This window comes from Anastrepha obliqua, chromosome 6, assembly GCF_027943255.1.
Source record: "Anastrepha obliqua isolate idAnaObli1 chromosome 6, idAnaObli1_1.0, whole genome shotgun sequence".
In the NCBI taxonomy this organism is placed as follows: Eukaryota; Metazoa; Arthropoda; class Insecta; order Diptera; family Tephritidae; genus Anastrepha; species Anastrepha obliqua.
Window position 1 is genome coordinate 25,087,335 of NC_072897.1, and position 20,576 is coordinate 25,107,910.

Sequence of the window (20,576 nt, forward strand, 5' to 3'; positions counted from 1 at the left end):
TATTGTACAAACACATTCTAGGCTCCACGTTTTGGTCTCTATTTCGAGACCCTAGTCACGGAGCGGATGGAAATACTCTGAACTAAAGCATTCACCAACATCTTCCATTTGATACCCATATTGTACATACACATCCGAAGGTTACCCGGGTCCACGTTTTGACCTATATCTCGAGACCCTATCTACCAATAGGTATCCAAACTATACGGAAACCATTTTCAATACCTCCTTAACAATGTGTGTAAGTTTGGTTTAATTCGGTGCAAGGACACGGCGGGTCCACGTTTTGACCTATATCTCGAGACCCCAGTCACGGAGCGGCATGAAAAATATTCTGTACTAAAGCAATCACCAACAGCTTCAATTTGATATCCATATTGTACAAACACATTCTAGGGTCCACGTTTTGGTCTCTATCTCGAGACCCTAGTCACGGAGCGGCATGAAAAATACTCTGAACTAAAGCATTCACCAACAGCTTCCATTTGATACCCATAATATTGTAAATACCCATCCGAAGGTTACCCGGGTCCACGTTTTGACCTATATCTCGAGACCCTATCTACCAAAAGGTATCCAAACTATACGGAAACCATCTTCAATACCTCCTTAACAATGTGGGTAAGTTTGGTTTAATTCGGTGCAAAGACACGGCGGGTCCACGTTTTGGTATATATTTCGAGACCCTAGTCATCAATAGGTATGAAAATTACCCCGTATTAAAGCACTTATCAACAGCTTTCATTTGATACCCATATTGTACATACACAACCAAAGGTTACCTGGGTCCACGTTTTGACCTATATCTCGAGACCCCAGTCACGGAGCGGCTTGAAAAATACTCTGTACTAAAGCATTCACCAACAGCTTCAATTTGATACCCATATTGTACATACACATCCGAAGGTTACCCGGGTCCACGTTTTGACCTATATCTCGAGCCCTATCCACCAATAGGTATCCAAACTATACGGAAACCATCTTCAATACCTTCTTAACAATGTGTGTAAGTTTGGTTTAATTCGGTGCAGACACGGCCGGTTAGCGAACACACACACAAAGTTGACTTTATTTATATATATAAGATTTTTTTCAGTTTGTGTCCGAAAAATCCAAATATCTTACGGAACCCTATTTTTTTCCAAAATAAAATGTAATTTATGTTACTCTTGGATAATGTAGTTTTCGAATGGTGAAAGAATTTTTAAAATCGGTCCAGTAGTTTTTGAGCCTATTCGTTACAAGCAAACAAACAAAGTTTTCCTCTTTATAATATTAGTATAGATAGTCATAAAAGTTCCTTTCCTAAAGTGTAGAATACGTCTATATGAATAATTTCGCGGGGTCTGGAAGGGGTTTCGCTAACTTTATATGGTATCTTTGGTGATTGTTTGTCATATTTTTCTAACGTGCATATTTCGCAATTTTTGATAAATTTTGTTATTCTTAATTTGAGTTGAGGGTTATAAAATTTGGTTTTTAGTTCTTCATAAACTGCTTGAATGCCTCTATGATTCTTACACATATGCCCTTTCTCAATTAATTCACTTAATTCATTTTCATCCTCCATATCTTTTAATAAAGTAAAACATCTTATAATTCTAAACTTTCTGTTATCAAAGAATAATTCTTTGAAAGTGGTCTTAAAGGTGTTCTAAAATACGTCATCTATTAAAATTGCATTTAGTTGTGCAGGGTTAAAATGATTTTGAAAGTAGGGTAATGACTGTATTTCTATTGAACTCTTTAATTTGTATAACTTTTCTTTTGTTTTGAAAATTACCTTGTTTTTCATTCTTACGGATCCTGATTCAATTTTTCCTATAACAACCCGATTTTTAAATAGATTTAGTGGAATCAGAGTCTCTTTAATACTTGAATGATTGGATTAAATTGCATTTATGTTCATAGGTTCGTGTTCAATACGAGATAACTCGTACGCGTTACTATTTTTCGTTGCTTTTTTATATTTTATTTCGTAGTCGAATTCAGATAATTTTAATCGCCATCTAACAAGTTTAGAATTTGGTTCCTTGATGGAAAAAGCCATGTCAAGAGTTTTTAGTCAGTTTCGATTAAAAATTTGCGTCCGAAAAGATAGGGTCCAAAATACTTAGTTGCCCAAACTATTGCTAGCAGTTTTTTTCTATAATGCTATGGTTAAGTTTGTGCTCATTAAGAGTACGGCTCGCATAACAAATAGGGTGGTTGTCCTGTGAAAGTACTGCTCCCAAGGCATAGTTACTCGCCTCCGTTGTGAGAGTAAATTTTTTTGAAAAATCAGGATATGTCAGAATTGGGTCGTTAATTAGCAGTGTCTTAAGGGCATTGAAGTTTTCTTTATATTGTGGATCGGATGTGTTTATTTATACATCCTTTTTTAAATACTTAGTCATGGGCTTGGCGATTAAAGAGTATTCTTTTATAAACTTTCTATAGTAACCAGTAACACCGAGAAATTGCTTAATTTGTTTAGGAATTTTAGAGATTGGGAGTTTTTCAACACATTATATAATATTTTCTTTGGGTTTGCCTTTATACCGTTGGGGGTCACTATGAGGCCAAGGACTCTAGTTTCTCTTTTCAAAAATTCTGATTTATCTGATTGCACCATAAGATTATATATACATATATACCAGCGGACCCTCACCCGCTTCGCTGGGTGAAAGAAAAATATAAATGAAAAGTGTTCTTTGTTTTTTTCTTGTTTCATCATTTAATTCATGCTCGGCCATTATTTTGTGACTTATTCTAATAACAATGTTTTATTTATTTTAGTGACTTACTCTAATGATGGTAAACTAACAACTTATTCTAAAGCCTTCTGATACACAAAATCTTTGGGTTTATTTTCATGCGGTGTATAAATATAAAGTAACGATGATTTCCCTACTCGAGAACATCCTACATACAGTTGCCCATGTCCAAAGCATGGATAAGTTAGGGCAATTCCTCATAATTGAAGTGTTTGACCTTGAGAATTATTGATTGTAATAGCAAAAGCAAGGCGAATGGGAAATTGAAGTCGCTTAAAATCAAAAGGCAAATCTGTTGAAATCATTGGAATGCTCGGAATCAAAACATCTTCACCTTTAAATTTGCCTTTCAAAATTGTTGCTTAAATTACATTGTCCTTTGTCCATTTCACTGCTAATCTTGTCCCATTGCATAGTTTCGGCTGATTGATATTTCGCAACATAATGATCACAGCGCCGACTTTCAATTGCAAACGATGTGGTGGCAAGCCAGGCAAATTAAGTGAATTCAAAAATTCAATTGGATAATTCACTACATCGTCGGGATTAGTGATTGAATCAATTGATTTATAGGTGACAACTTCACCTGGAATTTGAGTCAAAATACTGGCATTGATTTCATTGACATCGACATTTTTGGCAGCTAATATAGCTCTCTCGCTTAGCCAATCTTGATTTCGATAGTTTTGTGCAATATTTGGGAATACATTTTGCACTAATTGTACTCTTGATTCTGTTACGGTACAAAAATTAGTTGGAAGTGTGATCATGCCTGTATTCTTATCAATTGGCTTTCGTCCATTTCCAATTTGCAACAAATGTTCGGAAAATTCAGCATGTTGGATCATTATGTAACTGCACACGAACATTAGTAGTTAATGTGAGTTTTTGAACATATCTCCACAGATTAGAAGGTTTAAGGCACGCTCTCAATTCATCAGCTGCTGTTGATTTGGGAATAACAGGCAAAGTTTGTCGAAAATCACCGGCCAATAGAATTAGTGCACCACCAAATATGTTTGTGTTATTTCGAAAATCTTTCAGTGTTCTATTTAAGGCTTCCAGAGATTTTTTATGAGCCATCGTACATTCATCCCATACAATAATTTTACATGTTTGTAAAACCTTTCCCATTCCAGAATTTTTAGAAATGTTGCAAGTTGGTTCTTTTTTACTTGCATATTTAATGGTAACTTTAATGCAGAATGTGCAGTGCGACCGCCGTCCAATAAAGTTGCCGCTATTCCAGATGATGCCAAAGCCAATGCAATGTTATTCTGTGATCGAATGGTGGCCAAAATTAACGGCAACAAAAACGTTTTTCCAGTCCCACCTGGTGCATCTAAGAAGAATATTCCTCCTCTTTCATTTGCAACATTGTCTATAATTGTGTCATATGCCTGCCTTTGTTCTGAATTTAATTTTGGTAGGTTTGTTGCTACAAACGTGTTCCGATCATTTCGATCATATTCTTTTTCACGTCTTAATTCTGCATTGTATGCATCATGCATCGGACGATTTGGTGCGATCATACCTAACTCACTCAGAGTTTTATTTGCAATCATCAGGCAAAAGTCTTCGATTTTAATTAATGCCTCCTTATATAATTCATCAGTATAATTCAATTTTGGATTTGCAGTAATGCGACGTACTTGATGTAGGATATCTTCTGTCTTGCATTCTTGGTAAGTACTCCACAATTCTTTTGGGTTTGCTGGGAAACATGTAGCAATAATGATGGCAAATAATGTTCTTATTTGGTGTGGAGAACTTGTTGCACATGCGTCTATAAGAGTTGCATCCGACTGATTATCATTTTCAAGCAAATTCAATTCTTTGCATGCTTGCTGATAAGTACAACAAAGATGACCATTAACTCGTTTCAAACTTTCGAATGATCCTGGGCCGGGAATATCAACTAAGAGCAAACGTAAATAGAAACATTCCACTTTACTTGGATGCACAGTGTAAAGTCGTCCGATTGCATCACCCAAATGAACACCTGGATATCCATCTACAGGTATTCCTCGGCCATCTGTTGAGCAGTATTTTCAGTGAAATAAACACTTTGTTCATTTTCTAAATAGACTGACAAATGAATAACAGCTGGATGGCGATCATGAATCGGAAATGATAATATTCTCCAAACTGCTTCGTTGCTACTAATGTATCTTCCCATTTGGTAATTAGTAATTTCATCATTTCGATTTACAACTCCAAATACTGCCATGTCACTTCCTTTATTGATATATTTGCATATGTATGTGATGGATTTTACGGAGTTACAATATTCAACATTTATATGTACGTTAAATGTTTTCGATAATAATTTGGAATACGGAACTATCCAACGGTTATCGATCTCCACATCTTGATTATTTATTTTCACAGTGACTGTTTTTTCATTATCTTCTGGTGATCTACGTCGATACAACGGATATCCGTCATTGCTCGTTATTGTGTCTGAAGTAAATTGCCTTGGGTATCGTTTCGAACACTTATCATCAATCATACATTTAGTTCACCGCACGGTCCATGTATCATGTTTTTAACGACAACTTGAAATAACTCAGGATCAGCAGTGTAATTAGGAATTTCAGCTGATATAAGGTTATCGATTTGATCCGGAGTTATTCTATGTACCAGCCAAATTAGTATGTATATGTGCGTGCGGCAATCCCCTTTTCTGCCATTCGATGGAGTACATATGGCAACGCACCTCCCCAAATACATATAATTTCACAATTAAATCCATAAGTACTTTACATTTTTGCCGAAAAACACGCGCAGTAATGTCATGACGATCGGTTGTCGACTGTCCTGCAAATAAATTGTTTTTGATGTCATCCCACTGCGGACTACATGTAAATGTAATGAACAGATCCGGTCGACCGTATTTTCGTACATAACACATTGCGTCTTGTGCATATTCGTTCATATTCCGTGGGCTACCAATATACGAAGATGGCAATAATTGAACGTCCAATGTCATTAATATTAGCATCATTCGCTATCGCATCTTGCAAATGAATATATTGTTCAGATCTTAATTTTGCTTGGTTGAAACGAATAAAATTAAGACGTTCTGTTTCTATTTTGGCATACATATCAACGATGTACTGATGATATAGTTTACGACATCTCAAGATATAATTTTGTTGTTGTGGACGAACCATCAATCGATAAGAATAAAAATTCATGGCACTAACATTTTTCTGTACATGTAGATATGAAAATAAGTGGAAAATGTGACTTAAGAAATTTCTACAGATGAAATGTCAACACACTGAAAATATTATCTACCTGTTCGTGGACCATTTTAACTACATAAGAATGCAATCTCTTAACCTGAAGGCGAGTTTCCAATTGGTCTATATCTGGAGTCCTTAGTTACCCAACGAAAAGAAAAGTCCTCTTTTCATTACCATTTATCAACAACTTACAATGGATACTCATGTGGTTCAAACACACCCTAGGGTTATCCAGGTCCACGTTTTGGTCTATATCTCGAGACCCTAGTCACGGGGGGCATTAAAAATACTCTATACTAAAGCAATCGTCAACAGCTCCCATTTGCTACCCATATTGTACAAACACATCCTTAAGTTATCGGGGTCCACATTTTGGCCGATATCTCAAGACCCTAGTCACGGAACGGCATCGAAAATACTCTATACTATAGCAATCATCAGCAGCTTCCATTTGCTACCCATATTGTACAAACACAACCTAGGGTTACCCGGGTCCACGTTTTGGCCTATATCTCAAGACCCTAGTCACGGAACGGTATGAAAAACACTCTATACTATAGCAATCATCAGCTGCTTCCATTTGCTACCCATATTGTACAAACACATCCTAGGGTTACCCGGGTCCACGTTTCGGCCTATATCTCGAGACCCTAGTCACGGAACGGTATGAAAAATACTCTATACTATAGAAATCATCAACAGCTTCCATTTGCTACCCATATTGTACAAATACATCCTAGGGTTACCCGGGTCCACGTTTTGGCCTATTTCTCGAGACCCTGGTATCCGATTCTTAAAATTTCAAAACACAAACCTTCTCCACATGTGTCTCTTCAATGTGGCAAAGCGTGGTTAAAATCGGTTGAGCCATTCTCCGTAAAGTTCATCATAACGCGAAAAACGGCTGAATTTTTATATATATAGATATAATTGGCGCGTACACCCCCTTTTGGGTGTTTGACCGAGCTCCTCCTCCTATTTGTGGTGTGCGTCTTGATGTTGTTCCACAAATGGAGGGACCTACAGTTTCAAGCTGACTCCGAACGGCATATATATTTTTTTTTTATGAAGAGCTTTTTCATGGCAGTCAGGCACCAACCCATTCGGCTACGGCGACCGCTAAGATTACCGGTTAAAAATTTGTTTAATGGACTCAATGTGCTCTTTTAGAGGAGTTGAGAACATAATAATGTCGTTCAAATAAACGAGAAAAATTTTATTTATAAATTCCTTCAGGATATTATTTTATTATTAATGAGGTCTCTGCCTAGAGTAACATGTTCTTTTGTCTTGTCGCCATCTTTGCTTTCGACAAAAAGAGGTAATGTACGTCCTCTATATGTAATTGTGTTATTCACAAAATTTATGTTTGTTTTTAAAGGCCTTAATAAATCATTGCCTATTAATTCGTGAGAGAAGTCATGAAATTTTGTTACATAAAATTCGATTCGGATCTATTTTCTGGATCCATTTTGGATGACAAATACCTGGATTTAAATTTGAATTAGCTGCACCTGTATCTATTATTAATTTTATATGTCCTAGTTTTGTTTTAACGTTTATATATGGAAGTTCTCCGAGGTGGTATAACGAAACTTTTCATTTTTGGTTATTTCGTGTTGGTTGATATCCATGGGCTCGGGTAAAGGGAATTGATTAGATTGGTTATAATTTTCGTTTTGGGGGGGCGAAATTTTGCCTATTATGGTTGAAATTAAAATGAGATTGTGAATTATGGTTAAAATGTTGTCTAGAGTTGCGCGAATTAAAATTCCGTTCTTGAAAATTTTGTCTGTATAAATTATTTTGTGAACTGGAATTTTGGTTTGAGTTTTGATTATAATTGTCCGGGTTAAAATTTTGCCTGTTGTGATTTGAATTATTTCATGATTTGAAATTTCAATTCGAGTTTCGGTGAGAATTGTGTGGGTTAGGATTTGGGAAAATTTGTCTATGACGATTGAAATTTGGTTTGATTTGTTGATTGTCTATTCTGAGGTGAGCATATCAGGCTTCGAAAAGGATATTCATCGTAAAGTATCTGAAGTAATTCAAGCCAGAATGATGTTCATGGGGTCAGGAATTTTCAATTGGAATATATTGAGGGCTGTGCGCGATTTATTTTGAGCGACAGCATTCGCAGCTCCTAGTTCTTGTCCAAGAACAAATAAAGTTTTATTGTTAAGACGCCTAAGTTTTCTCTTAATTTCGTCAAAGATGTCAATACTGGTTGTTTAAAAAATTGTGGCTCTAAGTGAATCAAAAAGTTCGTTTCAACTTAATCTATCTCCAAAATTATTTTGGAGTACGTTCTTAATGTCGGTCCATGAAACTGATTGGCAATTAATTTCTATTATTTTCCTAACTTTCCCTTTTAGCTTGCTTTTAATCATGTCCGAAAACAGTCCCTGCGATAGTTCATCATATTTCTGTAACATAGGATGGACTCAGTCCATTAAGTATATAAATGTCTGAAGGTCCCAATTACCACCGGTAAATTCAGGAAGATTTCCTAAATACTTCAGGGGATCGAACCATATTTGAGCCATTATACTCTAATTCCTTTTATTTACGTTAATTAATAATTAATTAATTAATTTTCTAATAAAATTTCTTAATAGTCTGCTATTTCTTTGTTGTCCTCGGCTTCGGTGAGAATACAATTCGGATTGGGTGTCGAAGTACTCGTCCATATAAAAGAAAATGTAAACTTTTTCTACCTTTGTCTGTTAGGCCGGGTGGCTCCTTTCGATGTCCTTCCGCTGGGCGGAATGAAGCTATTCTTCGCCTTTTCTTTACACTCTATCTGTTATGCTGGATGGGTCCTTTCGATCTCCTAACGCTGAGCGGAATGAAGCTATTCTTCGCCTTTTATATTTTCAGAGGTTTTAATTTATAGCAGCAATCTTTTGCTTACTATATTTTCACAAAGAACAATTTTTTGAGTTTTTAATTTATAGTAGCAATCTTTTGCTTTCTATATTTTTAAAAACTAAGAAAATTTTTTTAGTTTTCAATTTACAGTAGCAATCTTTTGCTTACTATATTTTCACACAAACAAATTTTTTGAGTTTTTAATTTATAAGAGCAATCTTTTGCTTATAAATATTTTCACCCTTGGGGCAATCTCTAGCCAACAATTTCGCGAAAAAATGTATTTGGTACCGCACTAAGAAATATAAATTCACTTATCTTCCCTTTTATGATGGGTAAGATAATTGCCTACCGACTTCGCCACTTTTGAGTGCGAAAGTTTTGATGAATAAAAAAAAAATTATATTCAATCAAATTCAAACCTTTCTTTATGGAATATATCTTAAGACTACTTTAAAATTACTGTTACACTATTATTTATTGTTTAAATTTTGTCTATGTTGCATATTATCACGGTGAATAATTCTGTGGCATTGTTTACCGTTTATTTGGCAAGTGTCGGAAATGCAAATTCTGCCATAAAGTGATAAAAGTTCATTAAAAATATAAGTTGCATTATTGCACTTTTAATAAAGCAATTTTTTGCAATTTCTTAATTCCAGATGGCACATGGCGGAAATGAATAAAATGTGAGTTGCATTATTGCAAATTTTAATAAAGCAATTCTTTGGAATTGCTTACTTCCAGACGGCACATGGCGGAAATGCAAGTTTAGTTAAATTAGTTTAGTTAAATTATGCATGTATTAAGGGGCTTAACTATAACAGTTCACCACAAGACCTATTTTTCACCAAAAGTTAACAGAAATATACTCCACTCGTCAAATTAAACAGCAGTTAAGTAAATTTCGTTTGAAAGCAGCAAGAAAGAATGTTGATACTGTAGGCTAGGTAGCTACTTTATCCATGCATATCCAAAAATATAACATACCTGTATATTAGTCTGTCTTAACAGCAATAGACATAATTATGTAAACTTAGCAGCAGTCGATTAGAATTTGTTGGTGATTAGAAACAAAGAATGCTATCATGTAGGCTAGCTATGACATATGAATGTAAGATTTTTTCTTTTACAAGCAACGATATTTATTTTCGGTATTATAAAAAGTTTCACAAAGGAAGTAGTTTTATGCAAATATACAATTATATGTACGATCAAGTGTCTACAATGGTTGGTGCCAACTTACCGACTGACTCTTAGACTACATCATACTTCGTTTCAGTCCTCTGTTCGTTCTTATGCTCCTGTGCTCGTCAGTTGACAGTGTTGCATTTCGTTACGTTAAATTGTTAAAAGGTGTGTCCGTTTCTCGTTGACTTACGTCCGTCTGTCACTCCTACATTCGGCCTTCCTGACTCAGGAATCGACCCGAATTCTGGGTGCTATGGTTTGATGTATTTTCAGCCGTTGAGGTCAAATTGGGTCCCTCTACTTCGTCGAGTTTCTGCACTTTATAACGTCCATGCGGTAACTTTTCTATAACTTTATATGGTCCCAAATATTTCCTTTTCAATTAATAGTTTGTACCGAATTGTGTGCGTTTTATGGCCACTAAGTCGTTGACGTTATAATTTACGTCTTTTTGTCGTTTACGGTTATAGCTTCGACGGTTTTCTTCTTGAATGACAGAAATCTTTTGCCTAGCTAGTCGTCGAGTTTCGTTGCGGTCAAACTTGACCGATTCAATGGCTTCACTTTCCATTATTTCGTCTAATCGTGGTGATTCTGCAAGTTTCATGTCACAACCTGTCAAGAGCTTAAACGGTGCTATTTTAGTGCTTCTAGGTTCCGAATTGTTGATATATTGTTGAACTTCACCGATGTGCCTATACCACTGGTCGGGACTGTCTTCTGACAGCTTTGCTAGCATGGGTATCACGATTCTGTGTATTCGCTCTAACTGGTACTCCCGTTGTAATGAGTAAATGCTGAACTTGATTTTTCTTGCAGTAATGCGCAAAGGCCTGCGAAGTAAAGGCGGAGCCTCCATCGGTTACGATCCTCCCCGGATTTCCAAACGTGGCTTCCTGCTTTGTTAATCAATCCATTACCGCATCTGCACCGGCATCTTTTGTGGGGTAAAGCCACACAAATTTTGAAAAAGCATCTACGATTACGAGGATATAATTATAATATAATATATAGCTTGCGCATCATCGTGAGTGGGCCAACATGGTTTATATGAAACGTTGGCAGTGGCTTATCTTCCTTATCAATAGTACTAGTAAGCCATCTTTTTTACCGGTTATCGGATTAACTAAAATGCAAGCGATGCAACTATTCACCGTTTCTGCAACCGTAGCTTCCAGACGAGGTACGTAGAAGTCCTTCTCAACTAAGTCTTTTTCACAGAGAAATGTTCCTGCCGATGTGCAATCTCAATTATATCTTTCTCCATTTGTGACGGTACCATGATGAGCTGACGAGTTGGGTCTTTGTAGGGAATGTCATTATGAATGTAAAAATCGCCGTAGCTGCTTGCCTCTACAATTTTCCTGACGGCCTTCGTCCACATGCCTTTCATCTGCGCTTCTCTAAGCCGATGCTTCAACGAATCTCCCATCATCATACACGAAATTCTACTAAGGGTGTCCTCGTGTCTCATCTGCGTTCCTCGTAGATGTTCAATTGTATAGTTATATTTCTGAAGAAACATCGCCCATCGTGCTACTCGCAAAGGTACATTCTGTAATGTGATCGTGAAAGCGTTACAGTCAGTAACAATTTTAAACTGCAGCAGCATATACACGCCACTTTTTAAGCGCTTCTACTATGGCGAGTACCTCCAGCTCGTAAGAATGGTATTTCTGTCCCGTCGATGTTGTTTTCCGTCGATATCGCGTGAATATAGCAAAATACAGCGGCTGAATTGCATATGCCGAAAGATACGTATTAAAATTCGAACTGGCCGCTATGAGTCACGAATGCGGTGTATTTACGAGAACTTTCATCTACGGACACATGGAGAAACCCATTGGCCAAGTCCAAGGTGGTAAATACATTTGCTTCTCTGAGCTTTTCAAGAGCGTCGTCGATTAAAGTCATAGGGAAATTATCGCGAATGATTTTCTGGTTTAATCTACGGTAGTCGCAGCAAAGTCTTTTCGTACCATTTTTCTTAAATACGAGTACTACAAGCGATGCATAGGCCGAACAACTAGGACGTATTATGCCCTCGTCTAACCACTGTGTCACTTGCTTATCTAAATATAATTTGCTGCTCTTCATAAGACACTCTACGTGGCGGTTGGTAAACCGGAACTTCGTCAGCAAGAATAATTTTCAGATTTACGAGGGGATTATCGTCTTTTTTACGTGTATAGTGTTCAATCATATGTTTTACCTCACTTGCGCAATTTTTGATAAGGTGACTCAAGTCTTAATCTTGCCCTTCACAGTCGATGTTAAAACATGAAAAAACATTTGACAAACCATCATTACGGAGGACTCTTGGACAATGTTCTCCGACGTACATCACTAACCTGCATATTAACCTGGTTTTAAACTCGACACCATCATCACGCACTAAGATATCAAAATGTTTGAAAATTAAAGTATCTAGAATTTTTTCGTAGCTAATGACGTTTGTTTGCACTACATAGAACGTTAGCTTAACAACACTTTTGTCTACTTGTACCTCTATCTCAAAACTACCCATCGTTGTAAATTTTGCTGCAGCAATCCCAAATAGTTGCCGTTGCTCCGGAGTTAGCTTTAGGGATTTACCCAACATGTCGAATGTGTCGCATCGCATAAGACATAAGCTACATCCAGTGTCGATTAGAGCTTGTATTCTGATATAGCAAATTGTGACCTTCTTTAGTTTTAACTTTGGACTTGAAAGTTCACCAATTGAATTTACATGACCCGCCTCCCGCTTTGTTCTGCTGTTGGCACTTACAAGATTTTAATTGTTTATGTGAACAATCTTTGGCTAAGTGCGAGTATTCGCCACATTTGAAACCTCTTTTCTCGTTTTTTGATGACGCCGAGGAACTACTAGTTTCTGGTTTAGTTTTATTGTGCACCTCCATGTTTTTAGGGTTGTCGGCTTTTGGGTCGTGTCTTATCTTCTCGTAAATTACTAATTGCTCTTTAAGTTCACTTACCGTTTTTGCTTGGTAGAGTACAGTCTTGCTAAATTTAGATCCAAGGATCCCATCTATAAAATATTCGAGCAAACTTTCTTCATCTAAACAAATCGATTTTCCTATCTCCATTAAAGCATATAAGTATTCACGGTACGATTCGCTATGCTTCTTATGTCTTTTCCCCAATGTCTTATGCACGTTTGCTGGCGACGACTTACTACCAAACTCGTTAGCGAGGGCCAATTTTAAAGAATTCCAATCACGCAACCCGATTTGACTACTTACAAAAAGCTTGGCTGCACCTTTAGCGTATATGAATTTTTATATTTCATTCCAATTAACTATTTCTGCGTTTTCCTCTATCTGCTCAATCCATTTCTTTACGTCGGACGTAGCAGCCCCATCAAACGTTAAACGACTTTCTAAAGCCGTTACTATCGCCGTTGAGCCCCCAAACGTAAGATTTTCTTGTTTTGCAAGCAACGATATTTATTTTCGATATTATAAAAAGTTTCACAAGGAAAGTAATTTTATGCAAATATATAATTATATGTACGATCAAGTGTCGGCAATGGCCAATTTACCGACTGACTCTTAGACTACACCATACTTCGTTTCAGTCCTCTGTTCGTTCTTATGCTCCTGTGCTCGTCAGTTGACAGTGTTGCATTTCGTTACGTTAAATTGTTAAAAGGTGTGTCCGCTTCTCGTTGACTTACGTCCGTCAGTCACTCCTACATGTATTTATTTTTTTTCTAAAACAAGTATGCTAAATTCAAGGGGCAAATCATCCTAAACCATATATGTACATACATATATTATGTCTGCCTGATAGATAAACTTGATAGAGAAACGTTTCATTACCAAGCACACAGGAAGATGGCATATACAAACATAAATATGTGAATTTATATACATATGCGCATATATATGTGTGTGCATATATATGCTACGTGCACTTGCCACAGCAAAAAACATTACGATTCACTAATACGTATCAAGAAATCGAGCGAACATTTATGGGCACAGCATTGTGCCAAAAATGATTAATTATGAAGCGTCAACAAAATTGTTTCATAATCTACAACTTTTAAGGTCTTTAAGCAACTTTTTAGGGCTTTACTATGAAGTAGTACAATATTATTCGATAGGTGAATTATAATGTTCAAGAGGAAAAGTATTTATAAATTTTTGAAATAAAAAATACATATTGACTGACAAAATTAGTTCAACAATTTGCGGCTTCGGTCCTTGTTGTTACGAGTATGGACAGCGCTGCCCAGCTCACAGAAGGTTCAATATTCAATATATTGGCTTCATCCGAAGGCTGAATGTATGAACAGTAACCTCCAAACAAGCCGCATTCTGATTTCAGAGTAAGTTTCTAACTTTGAAGATATATGTATATGTTTTTGTGCACTTTTTAGTAGGGATTATTGCATGTATGTAGACATAATAAAGCGATGCGTCGTGGGGTATTACATGTTTGCTTCAGTGCATACATACATATGTGTGTAATACTAAGGAATTAAATATGCAATTGATCTTTTGTACAAACATAACTAACATTATATATTTATTAATATACATATGTATCAATATACCAAAACTCTAGTACGCTCTACGCATTCTCGTCTAAAATTAGTTTCTAAACAAAATGTACTAAATTGCACGCACCAAAATGTGAATTCGTTTTTGTATTTGGTTTAAATTCCTTTTTTTTAAATTATCAAGAGAACATAGAAATGCACAATCAAATACCTTGTAAAATGCCGGCCATTCGTCAATTTGATTTCGTACAGAAGTCAAAAACTGTGCACAGCCAATATACTAAAGAGAGAATTCACTGTAATCAGTTCTGTTTCACCACACCGCGGCGGTTAGACTTCATTTTTGACAATTCCCACTATTCGTAGCCCGTGAGACTTCTCTACAAATTAACATTCTGTGCAAATCTCTCTCTTACAACTGCCGTGTTGCCTAGTTTTGGATATAAAAAAGCAATAAAATACCCATTTATAGAAAAGAAAGTACCAAATTTTTATCGAATTATGGTACTTAACGAATTTTGTATGCGTAAATTGCAAAATGTGCGTTTTCTTTTAAATAAACGTGTTATGGTTACATACAATAGACCGTACGGAAAAAAGAGAGTTTCAAAAATCCACCACACCGCGGCGGTTAGACTTCATTTTTGACAATTCCCACTATTCGTAGCCCGTGAGACTTCTCTACAAATTAACATTCTGTGCAAATCTCTCTCTTACAACTGCCGTGTTGCCTAGTTTTGGATATAAAAAAGCAATAAAATACCCATTTATAGAAAAGAAAGTACCAAATTTTTATCGAATTATGGTACTTAACGAATTTTGTATGCGTAAATTGCAAAATGTGCGTTTTCTTTTAAATAAACGTGTTATGGTTACATACAATAGACCGTACGGAAAAAAGAGAGTTTCAAAAATCCATCCTTGTATTCAAAACGTATGTTAAGAGAATCTCTTTAAAAAAGGGCCGCAGAACATTTTTTGCTGTATTTAAGGTTATGTAACAAGATAAGGTACTCCTTTTTCAAAAAGGTCATTCTGGTTTTTGCAGTATTATCTAAAATTTTTGTGTTTATTTTTATTATGAATACACCTTTGTAGCTTCAATTCGTATTCAGTAAATTTATAAAAAGGGCTTAAATTTATAAAAAGTGTTAGCCACAAAATTAGATAAGTGTTAGAGCAAAAAATTAGATAAGCACTTTTAAAACATCAAATTCTAATATATAAGAATCAACAAAATTTCAAAAGCACTAAAATCTTCTCAGAGTGGCTTTTTTAATCTTTTTTTAAATTGCACAATTTTTTTACCTTACAATTTTGGTAGCTTCAAACTAAAAAAAAAACGAATGAAACACCAAACTCAAAAAATTTCGCATTTTGTGTATAAAAAAGCATTTAATTTATTGCCAAGAGCAAAGAGTTGGAAACACTATACAACTATACTAGAGCGACGTCACGCAATCTTGTTTCTATAATACTGTGCGACAGTGATTTTATACTTTTATGAAGACCTAGTACAACTTGTAGGTACAGTAAAACTAAGAAAAATGGTATAGGAGAAATTTCCAACAGACCCCCAAAATCTCGTTCTATGGCCATAAAACCGTTTTTTAGTAGGTTGATGTGAAGAATCACTCGTAACTTCGCCAATTTCCATCCGATTTCGAATTTGTTTTTTTAGTTCGAAAGAACAAAACAAGCCTTTTTAACAGAGTGTTGACAATTTTTCTGAAATGACAACTGACGAGACTGTAGACGGAAGTATTTGGATTTTTTTTATTTGTTCTCTATTTTTTCAACTTTGACATAATTTTTACGATATTATCCGATACTGAGGATTTTTTTTAGTACACTACTGTTATATTATATTATAGAAAATTTAATTTTGCGTCGAATGAGCTATATTTGACATTAATTGATTTAAAATTAATGGAGTTGTGTGAGTTTTAAGATTTTATTTTTTTTTACTAATTTTGTATGTAGGTATAACTTACGCTAAATGGGAATAAGGACGTGTTTTGATGCGTTATTATAGACACGTAATATTTATTGGAGTGTATATGTATACATAAGAGTACACTGTACTGCATACAACAGAACTGGTTAGAACTTACGAAAATATCTGACATATTATCACACTTGTTCAGTAGAAATATGAAAAACCTCCCAAGGGTACCAAAGTTCACACTGTACATTGATTAACAAAAGAAGTTTGTTGTTATAATTTAACCTTATTAAAACGTCAAAGTTTTATTGTTTGTTTCATTGAAATTCAAGAGATATAAATCGAAACGTTGCCGGAAAAGTCGAATTTCTCAATATTCTCCGATGATGTGGCATCATCAGCCTTATCATAAACCAGATGATTGTTATTTTCATAAAACGGACGTAAACGGTCATTATTATAAAGCTCGAAAGCACATAAAGTATGCTGATGTTGCAACTGTTAAGAGCCCCGTAGTCTTCGACGATATGATTGACTCAACTGCAGGAACTGAAGGAAGTTCAACTCATTGCTGATGATGATCAAACTGATAACTATAAACCTGATGATGAAGAGTACTTTCCGTCTGGTTCTAAGTCTTCAGAACGACACATTGTATCAAATTCAGATTTTCATGATCTTTCTCGTAATTTAGGTACTTCTATCGGGAAGACAATCTGAAACGCTCGCTTCTCGATTTAAACAATGGAATTTAGTTGATGACGACTTCAGAATTACGTATTTCCGGAAAGATGATGATCGAATTTCTTACAGAGAAGTATTCAAAACTGATGAAGAGAATGACAAATGTACCGTACCATACTAAACTCCAAAGGGCCGTTTCCAATGCATTTTTAAGTTTTGAACCAGTTCCGTTGTGTACTGCACCGTATCGCACCGTACCATACCGTGCAGTGCTGCACTGCACAATACTCCAATAAATATTGTGTGTTTATAATGACACTTGTTATCATTTTCATGCTTCGATGCCTACATACCAAATTAGTAAAAAAAAAATAAAATTTTAAAACTCACACAACTCCATTAATTTTAATTCAATTACAGTCAAATATAGCTCATTCGACGCAAAATTAAATTTTCTATAACAGTAGTGTACTAAAAAAATCCTCAATATCGGATAATATCGTAAAAATTATGTCAAAGTTGAAAAAATAGAGAAAAAACAAAAAAAATCCAAATACTTCCGTCTACAGTCTCGTCAGTTGTCATTTCAGAAAAATTGACAACACACTGTCAAAAAGGCTTGTTTTCGTTCTTTCGAACTAAAAAAACAAATTCGAGATCGGATGGAAATTGGCGAAGTTAGGAGTTGTTCTTCACATCAACCTACTGAAAAACGGTTTTATGGCCATAAAACGAGATTTTGGGGGTGTATTGGAAATTTCTCCTATACCATTTTGTTTAGTTTTTCCATAGCCACAAGTTGTGCTAGGTCTCCATAGTAGTATATTTAATTTTTTTTTTTTTGTCACACAGTGTAATTCTTGAGGTTGTATACCAGTGCTGTCCATCCCATACATCAATTGATTACACGTATTCTTACTCTCCATCGTTCAGTCGTTAGCAAACCAGCAACGAATAAACACCGAGTTTGTCCGCGGCGCTGTGAGAACTTTTTTATGCTAGAAAATGCCTTTGGCGACTTGCAATGCCTTTTATGTTACAAGTCGTTCAAAGGAAGCTATAGATGTAATATCAAAAGGCATTTCGATTCCTCCCACAAAAATTTTCTACTCCAATCCAATATTTATTTATTTTGGTTTAAATTTCCCACTGGGCTGCTCCCATTCTCTCGTCCTCACTTATACACTCACATTTTTCATTTTGGACAGCACTGTTGTATACTATCACCGGATTTACACACGGAGACATCTGGAAGGGAGACACTGGAAAATCTCTTTTCATGTCTCATTCGCGGACACACGGATAAAAATGTTTTCGGCAACAATCGTTAGCATATTTTGACGTTTCTCTCATTCGTATAGCCGTGATTTGTTTGAATTTTATATTGTGAAGAAATATATTAGTTTATTGCGAGTAAATATGGATTACGAAGAAAAATGTGAACTGATTAAAAGCATATGGCAATGCATTGGTGAGGCTGCGGAATTAGACTCTGACGACAGCGATAAAGAAGAAATACTTTTAGGTAAGCATCTACATGCTTGTAAAATGTGCACATTAAATTGTTAAAGTATACTCCAATTAGGATTAGCAAATTTGGGCTAGAAAGTTTCATCGTTGCCTATCAAGAGGTCAAAGCGGCAATGGATAAAAGAACGGCGAAAAAAGAAATGCGATCACGGCTCGCTCGCTTTTTTAAGCAAAGAGTTGCTGGTGCACGATGAGCAGAGCTATAAAAATTTTCTACGGATATCAAATACTCAATTTCATTACTTGCTATCGCTAGTTGCAGATGATATTCAACGTTCTGATACTTCAATGAGAAAGGCGATTCCTGCAGCAGAAAAATTGGCAGTGACGCTGCGGTTTCTCAGCACTGGTGAGTTAAAGAGATGGTGATATATGTATGTAGTATTGTTATAAGCAGTTATTTATTTTCAGGGGAGTCTTACGTCAGTTTGGATTACCATACGTGAATATCCAAATCCTCAATTTGCAAGATAGTTCCCGAGGTATGCAGTGCTTTGTTTAACAAATTAAAATCGTCATATTTAAAGGTATGGATAGATTATATAATATAATAAATATTTTCCAAGTAATAACAAATTTTTTCGCAGTTTCCGAGCAGCAAATCCGAATGGGAGGCTATAGCAACAGAATTCGCGTTTAAGTGGCAATTCCCCAATTGCATTGGCGCATTAGATGGAAAGCATATAACTTACAAAGGCACTAAAAGCATAATTTTGTTAGCCCTGGTGGATGCTAATTGTAAATTTATTTTCGTTGACGTGGGTTGCAACGGTCGCAGTAATGATGCTGAAGTTTTTCTACAAAGCAAGTTAAGTACTGTTCTTCAAGATGAGAAAGAAATACCAAAAGCAGCTTTAATTGGAAACAATCGAAGCGTTCCGTATGTTGTAGTCGGGGACGATGCATTTCCTCTGCAGGTGCATTTAATGAAGCCATATCCTTACCACACACAATGTCAAGAAAAACAAATTTTCAATCGAAGACTCTCCCGGGCAAGGCATGTAGTGGAACATGCATTTGGAATTTTGTCGAACCGATTTCGCGTTTTTCTTGCTCCTATAAATCTAGATGTGGCCACTGTAGAGAAAATTGTATTAACGTGCTGTACTTTACATAATTATCTAATTGAGAATGGCGAAACATACACTGATGGTAGCGGAAATGTAGAAACTGTAAACGATAACTGCCCAACTGGATCGAATATATTATATAATCAGAGAAAAGGTGAAGCGGAGAATGTTCGTCAAAAATTTCTTAAATATTTCAATGAAGAAGGCAAACTGGGTTGGTTAAATAATAAATAATTTCTTTTATTTTTAGTAATGTAAATATATATATGTATATAAGCTTTTGTACTTCAATAAAAAAAAATTAAATTAAATATACTTCATGTATAAATACGTTACTTAAAACACAGTCTCATATTTTTTAGATCCTTTGGTTTTTAAATTTCTTCGACTTAACTTAAATATTATAGGAAACACAGTCTTATATTTCGTAGGCACTTTGGTTTTCAGATTTGGTGGCTTTACACGCAGTATCACTTTTTTGGCGCTTAAGTATCTAGAAACGGAAAAAAAGTGGAAGTCAACATAAACATGTCTCATAGGTTTTATGAATTATACCCACTTTACTAGCAAAAATCATCCTTCTCAAAAACTTCATCCATGGGCAGCTGCAGTAAGTCCTTGTCTGATGATGATGATGTTGCTAATGATGCAGGAGTGCGATGATTGGATTCATCAATATATCTTTTTATAACCGTCTGTATTTCCAAGCAGCGCTTTGTTGTTTGTCATGGTCTATTTCCTCCATTTGATTTGCAACCAAAGTTC

The 20,576-nt window shown here is 35.6% G+C and overlaps 1 long non-coding RNA gene across 1 annotated transcript; it reads left to right on the forward strand.

The window, feature by feature from the left end:
• The first annotated feature begins 18,821 nt into the window (after positions 1-18,821).
• On the forward strand, positions 18,822-20,126 carry LOC129249964 (uncharacterized). Its single transcript, XR_008582761.1, has 3 exons — positions 18,822-19,090; positions 19,153-19,268; positions 19,329-20,126. It is a non-coding gene; the product is annotated as an uncharacterized LOC129249964 (long non-coding RNA).
• The last annotated feature ends 450 nt before the right edge of the window (positions 20,127-20,576 follow it).